This window comes from Pseudonaja textilis, chromosome 3, assembly GCF_049901715.1.
Source record: "Pseudonaja textilis isolate UNSWEBS1 chromosome 3, rPseTex1.2, whole genome shotgun sequence".
NCBI classification, from domain to species: domain Eukaryota; kingdom Metazoa; phylum Chordata; class Lepidosauria; order Squamata; family Elapidae; genus Pseudonaja; species Pseudonaja textilis.
The window spans coordinates 43,397,024-43,407,703 of NC_141992.1; the positions used below are offsets into that span (position 1 = coordinate 43,397,024).

At 35.4% G+C, this 10,680-nt stretch overlaps 1 long non-coding RNA gene across 1 annotated transcript in view; it reads left to right on the forward strand.

Annotated features, from left to right (window-relative positions):
- Positions 1 to 10,254, forward strand: part of LOC148126089 (uncharacterized) — a 38,345-nt gene extending 28,091 nt beyond the window's left edge. Inside the window, exons 2-3 of the long non-coding RNA XR_015742808.1 lie at positions 4,179 to 4,494; positions 7,060 to 10,254. This is a non-coding gene — a long non-coding RNA (uncharacterized LOC148126089). The remainder of the gene's footprint in view (positions 1 to 4,178; positions 4,495 to 7,059) is intronic.
- The last annotated feature ends 426 nt before the right edge of the window (positions 10,255 to 10,680 follow it).

Consider the following 10,680-nt stretch of genomic DNA (forward strand, 5'->3'; position numbering starts at 1 on the left):
ATGTCTGCACAAGTATAATCAGTAACTCCAAATTTCCAATTTCTATCTCTCTCTTTTTTTTTTTTGCAAAGTGAAGCAAATTTACAATATTTCCCCAACTAGTGAAAACAAAGTGAGAAGGAATGAATAGTGATCAGAAGAATTGAATAGTGATCATTCATTCCTTCTGAGTGAAATCAAATTTTGAAAATCCTAGACAGATTAATAGATAGATCAGATTCCTTATTTTATTTAGTATCCATATGGTTTATTATTGCCAATTGAGCTTATCCATTCTATATTTGTTTATTCCTTTGAAGTGTTTATATGTTGCCCAATAATAAAGATAATAACCCTGCTACAACATATAATATTGCCAGGTTCTGTGCAGCAGCATTTAAAATGCATGGGACGATGACCTGTGCCATAAATTAGTCTTTAATGAGCAACTCATTTATTATTCAAGACTGCTTTCTATTGCAACAGTTTTAGCTTGCTGTATATTAATCTTTATGCTTCCCTATACCCATTTAATGCCTCTACTCTTCCTTTCAGACTTTCATTTTTTACATACGATTTTGTTTTATATACATTAGCTTTTTCTTATTTTTTATCCTTTGAGGTATTTCCAGTGCTTTTTAATTCACTGTAATCCATCCTACTTATGCTGTTTGTTTTTACTGTGAAAAAAAGATTTGATTTGTTTCCCAACCTCAGCAACTTTAAAAATATGGATTTCAACTCCCAGAATTCCCTAACCAGCATACTGTCTAGGGAATTCTAGGAGTTGAAGTCCACACATTTTAAAATTGCCAAGATTAAGAAGACTGCTTTAAAGTGGTAAAACATGCTCCAAAGTAAGACCCTATATAACTCTTAAGTCAACTCTGAATTGAGCAATACTTTCCCAACTATGGAACTGATATTTTGGATAGGAAATCCAAGTACTCTTCAGGGTTCTCAGTCAGTCTGTGTGCCACAGAAAAGCTAGTTTTGAAAAAGCCTTAATTTGGGAGCCAATGGAACTTTTTATCTAGCTTAATTGCAATATAATTTGCACATCTGCAACATTTTGACAACTAGAAAGAGAAATTTTATTTACTCCAAACCAGGATTCTATAAGCAAGGTGAAGCTATCAGCTCAGTAACATTCATGCACAAATCATATAATTATGGACCCGAAACAGCACTTTAGTGTACGAGGTAAATAAGACAACATAATCCTGATCCTATTCATGTGGTAATCAGGTATAGGAGAAAGAAGAAAAAGAGGGAACTCCAAATGAAGGTGTCTCCTGCATTGGTAGTAAGCCATCAGAATGATCAAATTTTTGAAAATACTTCCTGTCTCATCAGGTAATACATGACCGATACAAGAGTATGGAAATTTGCATGCTATAAGCTATTTGGAAAAATGAGAAGATAATAAAAAGTTCAAGGCTGATTTGAAGACATTTAAGAAATTTCTAGATTGAGATGTCTTAACCAAATTAATGTCTGATTTCTTTTCAGGAGACATTTTATATACTTTATCCAATACAGATCTCTGACAATGAATTCTTGACATTGCAGAAATGAATGAGGAGATGCCCTTAAGGTTTGGTGAGTTGCTGTGAAGACATCCTAAAACATCCTAAAATATATAACATTTGTTCAGACAGTATGCAATTGCAGACCACAACAAAGAATGCACTCGATTTTCCACTCACAAGTGTTATAGTTCCTTTTTCCTAATACACTAAGATTTTGTCTTTTTTCCCCAGTTACAAACTGTATCGAAAGTTGTGAAAAGTGTTGTTTCAATGGTTTTTTGTATTGAAGCACAAATAGTATCTTGTAAAAATTCAAACTGTATGAAGTTTTCTACATCCAACCCATTTATCATTTATAATCAAAAGCTTTCCCAGGTATACGTTTTAAATATTTAATAGGCATTTTCCAAATCAGCAACAGGACAGTACAGCAGAAGATGGGACTAAAAATTGTTATGGAAATGAAAAGGCGTTGCTGCAGAAGAAAGGAAGAAGTAAATCAGCACAGGATATTCCCTCCTGTGGCCTTTTCAGAGAGATCCATAACAGAGAGGGATTGATTGGCTTAGGATGAGTGATAATGGGGTGGAGCAAAGAAAAGATGAAGAGGGAGAAACAAGAAAGTTTTTTCAATCTTCAATAACTCTTTCTTTGAAACCAGCTTCAACATACATGGATAGTGCAAGGAAGGGGAAGACTGGCCTCACTCTTCACCGATTAATTTGATACATTATGTAATGGATTCTTATTCAAGTGTAAACATGTGGTTTCAAGAAGCAGAAATAACTCCCTCTTTTAAACTAATAGTCATGCCATTGACCAGAAGACATGCCAAAATTAAATTTACCTGGTGTAAATATACCACATCAACATGAAAATTATTCACTTTTGTTTAAACGCCAGCCATTACAAAAAAGGCCATGTATTTTTTACAGCTATCAATAACATATTTGAAGTAATTTTCAAAACACTCAACTTCTATGCTAATTTTCATTTATATTTTTAAAGGGATATTCCTAACTCAAGTATGTTTCAAAAAGCTTTGCTCTATTTTCATAATAGTAAATTCTTCAGAAGGAAAGATGCATATGAGAAAAAGACTACAATGTAACATAATGGCTTTTTTGCCTACCATTGTTTTGGAAACTTGTTAACTTTGATTCACTCAGCATAGTTTTCTATTGCTTATGGTTTTACTATGCAGTCAACCCCAGAGTAAAACAGTTACAGTATGAGTTTGGAGTTGGCTTGGACATTGTTTCCCTACTGTTTTGCAGCCTTTCTTATCACATGAGCCTCTTGTGGTTCATATTGATATTTTTCTCTTTTCCCTCTCTTGACCAAAGGCTCCCAAACATCTTTAGTAAAAGTCCTATCAAAAAAGTAATAGCAGAGGAAGAATAGCTCAAGAAACCTTGCCAACTATTGCTGAATTTTAAACTTCTGAATGGAGGCCCACCAATCAAATCCCTTTAATTCCTACATAGGTGACTAGGTGAAAAACAAGTGATGTTTTTTTATCCTGGAACAAAAATATATCTTGCTGTGTGGACAGCAACTTTGGGAGAGAATTTGGGAAATTCCAAGGATACTGGAGAAAAGAAATTAAAGTGTATGTGATACTTCTCTTCAGGATTGCTAATATCATCATTTACAGTCAACCAATATATATTTTCTCTGAGATGTCTATGATTTGGGAGAATAAAATTTTTGACCTAAGACATCTGGAAAGAGGCAAGTTAGGGAAGACTGCCTACCATAGTAACCATTCATGCAAAATTTGCCCATTAAATTCTGTACTTGTAGAGCTGCAGTGACATCTAGCGCCCATGCTATATCATTTACAAATAATGCTATATACAACATAGAATGATCTATATAGTGTTACAGCAAATCCAATGCATCATAGCTTGCAGTAAAGTGGCAAAGAGAGCACATGGATTATTGTTCTATGCAAGATGTCTCTGGTTTCAGGGGAGGGGGGAAATCTGGTCAAATCCCCAACTTCCAAGTTGTTTGAAAGAATTGTGACAAGCTCACGTTTCAAACCACTGCACAGAAGAAAACACAGATGTTATTTCAGTACATGATTACTGGCTGGAATTAACATATCATGCCTCCTTATGTTGTTAACAATATGTTCCAGTTACACAGTTCCCTGGGCATAAATTACTTGCATATGAATTTGTGTAGCTGAACACATAACTGGATGGAAAAAATAAGTGAAGATTATATGTATAAACTAACCTTGAAAATGGAAATATGTGCAGTGCAAACATACACATTTTATTTAGAAAAAAATCCTATGTTTATAATGATTTGCTCTGTAGTAATTGTTCCTAGTTATCAGCCTAAAGAACTCAAAAATTATGGGAAAATGTACTGTAGAGTCACTCAGAAAAGTAGCTTTAACATCTGTAGTGATTCCCTCATCCAATTCCTTACTACTCACAGAGAAAGTCAGCATGTAACTGGAAGTTCATAGGACCACACAGTGGCCCCATTCTCTTGCGCTTGGATATCTTCTGTGGCTCCCAAAGGTTTATCAGTTGTTATTTTGTACCTGGGCAGTAAAGAAACACCCCATTGTTAGGAGGCAGCAAATAAGAAAAGTGGGATAGCCATGCTTACCAGATTTAAATCATCTTTGTTTTTTCCTCTTTCAAGGAAGAGAAGATTGCTTCCATTGCTGGGAGACAGGAGATGAATCGATTATAAGCTAAGCAGGCCACTATTTTCCAGCAGGAAATGGTAGTCTTTGTTTGATGGAAAGATTACATTCATGTTCCATGTTGGATGGAAAAGAAGCTTTATTTTATTTCCTCCCTACCCACACAAATGCTCCTCCCAGGCACAAGTTTGCCCTTCCCTTATCCTGTTAGCAACGAGGAAACCCGTAATCTGATAAAAGATCTCCTTAACAAATGACTATTTCCATGGATGAGCGGAGAGATTCTAGAGATGAACCCATCCCTTGCAAAAGGTTTGTGGAAAAGGGAACAAGACAGGTTCTTTGAGATGAATGAAACAGAAAGGAAAGATAAGGTGGGGGAGGAATTAAAATGGCCACCATGCTGGTGAGATTGAAGCTCTGCTTTATATGTGCTGTGGACCTTCAGCTGCACTCTTCAGGCACCATACCCTCTAGACATCCCTGGTTATAGACCACAGACAAGACTGGAGGTTTTTTCCTTTAGTTACAAAGGAGATTTTATTGCTCCGAAGTAATAACTGTTGCTTAAACAACATTTATAATGATTATTTCTAATCCTTATCACTGTGCCTATTTCTCTATGTGCTCTGTGTCTACTTCTAAAGATTCTTATCAGGAATTCATATGATTTTTCATCAATTTATTTTCCCTTTTCAGTTTTGTAAGCAGGCTTCAATTGCTTACTTTGGTGCAAAGTAACAGGCTTTATCCTTGTGACTCTGACCTGTGGATTGAAGAGAAAATGGCTCAGCTGGGGTTATAGTCAAACCTTAGCCATCTTAGATTTGCCTGGATTTATTGCTGGCTGATGTTCTAGTGACTTCAGCCAAGTACTAATTGCTGTCACCCTGAACAACTTTATCCCCTTTCTCACCACTAACATTCTGCCTTCCCACACAATTGTAATCTTCCCAATCACATAAATAGCCATCCCTAAATGCAGAGTTGGAGCACAGGTGTGATCCAGGCATTCACCCTTTCTTAAAGTCCCAGAGGGAGGCAGGGAAAGAAAAAGGGAAGGAAAGGCTCCTGCTAATATTGTTAAAACTCTTCTTCCTCAGGGAGCAACATAACCACCCATACACAATACTGTTTTACTCTGAGAAAAGGACAAATTGTAAAAAGAAAATTGCAACACAATATGCATTGTTCTTGCAAGGTTATTAAAAGGATAAATGGAAAATGGCCTGTGGCTATATGATAAAAAGTTACTCCAATACTCTACAGATTTATAGCACACCATAAATCTTCAGTTGAGGCTTCTTCCACACTACTCCCTTATATACATCTGGGTACTGCAAGTAAAAAAAAATGCTTTTTAGGTTAAGCACTAATATTATCTAGTTTAAAATACAAAATTATAGAATAAAACATGCTAAAATTAAATCTATAACATTCAATTGACTGGTTATATTAACTCTTCAATCAGTTACACAAGGTAATTGGTTTAAAACTTTTTAAATTTAATTTTAAAAAAGTTATACAGATGGAACATATAGCTTTAAGAGATATTCTCCACAATCTTACATATTGAAATCCTCAGCAGCTTTGAGAGAAGTAAGAAGCTGTAATTCAGCAACTACTAAAAGGAACTATTGTTGTCATGACGTGTGTGCATAACCTGAACACATGGAAAATGTAATGCAGCAACATCTGGAGAACAACATTCTACTTTGGAAATGTATCTCTATGTTCATTTGTATCCATTTATAACATGTTATATTATAAATAACCTAATGCATTAAATCTGGTAGACAATTCTTTACTTGGATCCCTACTCTGACTGAAAAACAAAGCACCATGAGCTAGAAGTAGCCTGTTATTGTTTCTAAAGCATTTCTTTCCTCAAGGCAGTCAAAACAAAACACAAACAAGTCTGACTGGTTTAAGGAAGAAAAATAAATGCAGATAAATCTCATGCAGCAGCTCTGTCCGTAATATTTAATATAGATTCAGTTGTAGTCAGATGAGCATTGCCATCACTGAAGAGTCGGTGAGCTTTGGTGAGCTTTGTACTGAAGACGCACAGCATAAAATTGTTTATGGAAAAAGCAAGATGAGAAAAACATAGCAAAAATCAGCTTGATTCTCCAACAAGATAGAAATGCTACCTTTGTAGAACAGCCTAAAATAGCTAAGATGTGAACTGGAGGGAATTTTCGAAGGATGTTACCAATGAGGGGTTCCTGGTTGTTTTCTTGCACATGTTTCATTACCCAAACTAGGTAATATCCTCAGTGTTAGTCCTCAGAGTCCACCAAGGACTCCTCATTTCAACGCTGAGTTACAAATATTCCACTAATTTTCCATTAGTGGAAATTACCAATTTAGTAATCCATCTGATATTACTTTTGATTGTGTTTTCAATGCTATTAAAAAGCCAAACTTAAACTACTGTTTTTTGAAATTGAATACAATTGAAAAAACAATTGTATTTGAAATGTATTTACCCTCCCATTACATGTGAAGTTGAATGCTCTTGAAGATTAGCTAGTACTAAATTTATCATTTTGCAGTATCTAAATGGTGTTTCTCTTTATTTTATTGTCCAATTATCTCTTCTTCTCTCCTCACTGCCACCCTTTTCTTTTCCATCCCTACTCACTGGAACTAACTCTTCTCCACATACCTTCTTCCAGTTTCGCTAAAAAGAGGGAGCGAATGTGTATGTGTACCCTTGTTATCGACTATTAGTGAGTGGTTTATGAGCGATAGTGTGAATGGGAAGTATATATAAATGGGAGTTAAACTGTAACCAATTGTATTAATTACAGTTTATAGGTACTCATAGGTACTTCTGAATTTTACGTTTTTGTTCTGGCTTTGTCTCTCCAGGTCAGGGGTCCCTAAACCCTGATCCCTGTACTAGCACTGGGCCACGGCATGCCAGAAACTGGGCCACACAAACAAACAAAGCCCCATCTGTGGGATGAAGGCAGCGTGTGAAACCACACCCATTCCAGTCTATGGAAAAACCTCTCTCCGAGGAACCCGTCCCTGATGCCCAAAAGTTTGGGGCCGCTGCTTTAGGTTTCTGAAAGAAATACATTAAAATGTGGGTGGCACATAGACATATTTATGGAAGAGGAAGACATCTCTAACACTAGTTTTAGGGTTGAAAAGCTGTTTTCAAGATGGGAAATTGATTTTGTATAGATTTTAGGGTTATGTTTATAATTGTTTCCTGTCTACTCTTCCTTTTCTTAAATTCAGGGTCATTATCCTTTTGAGGAAGTGTGATATTTTCTCAATATTTATTGCTGTGTCTTTATTTTATAATACCTTTTCTGCATAAAGACTGTTAGAAAACGAAATTATTTTTGTAAAAATAATAAATAAGCAGTCCACATGCTTTACTCTGATCCATTAGATTACAAAGTTGCAAATTCAAATTCAGATCTCTTATTAAGCATTAAGCAACTCCAACTTGGGAGTTGTATATAATCATAATAAAAATTAAGGTTTATATTATTCACAATGAATTGATCAAACTCTCATTATCAAATCCATTCTCAAACTCACAGAGGTTTATTCTATAGGTGCTTGAAAGAATTAATTCTGCCTCCCACTGGCCAATTGTATTAGATGACCGAGAGAACAGTTCCAATACAACAGGTAATTCAATTTCTATTTCCCTCTGTGCATGGGGAAACCTATTAGGCTCACTTTGGAAATCAGTTAAGCTGTTTTCTTTGGTGGTTCAATTTTTCTGCTATAACCAGAAAATCAAAAAAGGAATAAGGCAGCTCTGGATTTTATTTGCAATTGTATTTTTCTCCCAGAACAATCCCTTTATAAAAATGGTCTTTATTAGTTAAAAAAATTCTGTGTTCTACTTTAGTCTCAAAATATTCTTTTGTCCTATGAATTGATTCAAACTTTTCATTATCATCCAGTTCTGGGGCAGTCCCAAAGTTAATTTGTGTATATGCTGCCCATTTTCTGCTATTTTCCTCATGATGTTTCCTGTTTGATATCTCTGTCGACCACTCCATTTTCATATATAGATGATTCACACCAATACTGGAAAGGGAAAAGTATAAATTATATTTTCATTGTAAAGGACTGAAATGGATTAGAATTTTGTAGATGATGCAATAAGATCATCTGACCAGCCTTTTCACTACAGAAAGTAACATGAAAATAACCTGGATCTAGGCTGTTTCTTGAAAGCACAATTTTGGACATATGAGCAGACAAAATGTAGCACCAATGAATTTTTCATGGAGCACAACATGAATATCTTTTCTCTCTTGTAATGTTTCAATCCTTGTATGGCTGTGTTCTTCTTTCACTACCTTCTCTCCTTAAAAACCAAAACTAAACTAAAAATGTCACGCTGAATTTGAATTGTTTACATCAAAATATGTACCCAGATAGAATGTATATAGTGTTCCAGATATACCGTTTTCTTAAAACTGGAACTCAGGCTCTCTATCGTGAATTTTTCAATGGAGCAAGGGCTCAAATCAAATGAAGAAATCTATTGGTCTTCCAGTGATATTTTGCAAGACCCTACAGAGTACAAACACGATGGAAGATATTGGTGTCTCCCAATAAGCAATGGACAATTCATAGCCGTTTCTTTATTTCTATTGTTTACTATTTTTGAAGTATGAGATGCCCAGAGTCATTTGGAAGTGGGTGGCCTCTAAACCACATTAAAAAATTAAAAAAAATTATTTGTTCTTCATTTCAGCATATATCTGGCCTTTCTGCACATAGCCAACAGGAATATATGCATGTGTTCATCATGCACACTGTCACACTATTTTTTCAGGAAGAACCAATGTTATGCAAAGCACTAAATGGGAATTAGAAATAGCCAAGCAACTAAAAGCTTGAGATCAGAAAATGAAAAGAAATAGTTACATCAGTATAGCACTCTATACGATTCTGTGCAAAGCATCTTTAACTTTCATATACCAATTTGTTGTGGCTCCGGGCTTGGATTCAGCTCCTGTTAAACTATATTGTTATAGTGTAAATGGGAAACTATTTTTCTTTGTCTTTTTTGGTCAAAAAGCCTTATGAAGCAAAATGTTTAAAAGAACTTTCTAGACATTTTTATCCTGAGGATCAGTGCCAGCATTACTACTATTGACTGCCAGTAGGGGGCATAAAACATTAGCCTAATTTAAGAGTTACTGGCAGAGTTGTGTTCTCCAATAACTTGAAGAACTAATGGATTGTGTAGACTCACCAGTCAGATGATGTTCATTCTATAAACCAGGGCTATCAAACTCATGGCCTGTGGGCCAGATGCGTCATGCATTTGCCACACCCATGCCCGGTTTAGCAAAGGAGATACTGTGACAATGCAAGTTTTAAAGGAGCTGCTATAAACTATAGCTTAATTCCATGATTTAGCACATGGGAAGACTCTCATGGGCTTTTAGCAATGCACTGCTTGTTTACAGAAGGGTAGCAAAACTAATGAATCAGACAAGGAAACTCTGTGAAACTTTTTTTTTCTTTGATTTTCCTTTTGATGTTTTCATTTTGGAACCATTGAGAAACATTCATTTGAAGCTTCATTGAGGTGTATCAACACTGCATTTTATCATCAATGCTGAGTACTTCTGCATCAAAGCCAGTACAAAATGCTTGCGGCTGGATGGAGTCACCAGAGGCAAGGGCCTTTTGCAAATGCTACAAGCCAAATGATTGCAAAACAGCAAGTGAAAGAAGAAATGCAAGGCTTTCTTTTCTTTCCACCTAAAGAAAAGTACATTTCCTGAGTTGCAGAATCTGTCATACTTAAACTTTATCTCATCAGATTTCTTAAAGTGTGGTACTTTCCCAGGATCTGTGTTCTACACAAACATTGTACGCTAACGTTTATGCTTTCAGGCATCCGCAAACAGTCCTGAATAATTATAAAAATAATCTGATAATAATGCCATTCTGAATCCAAACCTATGCATGGAATTTTAGTTTTTATATTATTATATTTTTAGTTTTATATTATTATTATATCAAATATGCAACAGTTTCAGAGATATGATAATAAATTATGATTTCAAAAACTATTTGGAACCAGGCATTTAAGGAATCTGCTCATCATATACTGCAATTTTTAAAGGAGCTGCATCTTTTAATCTGAGCTCATACAGAAATCTGAAAAAAGCCAAATTGCTTTGAGAAATAGCCAAGAGCTGCTGTTGTGCTTATGAAACAAAACACTTTTCCTTAATCCTTTTCGAAGTGTACAACTTAAGACAACAACGTAGGGGGGCAGCACTTTGAAAAAACAATCTTCTGCAAGGAGATGGCAATTAGAGCCCTACAAGTTTGAAAACTGGTGACATAGATTTAAAAGTACTGACTGCAAGAGATATATTCAGTCTTGCCCAAAGTTAATCCCAAATAAATTATTCATTTTAGTTGTGATAGTGCGTTGATTGTATAAGTTGATTTACAGGGAGAGAGTGGGCTTGGGTCAAAGTTGACAAC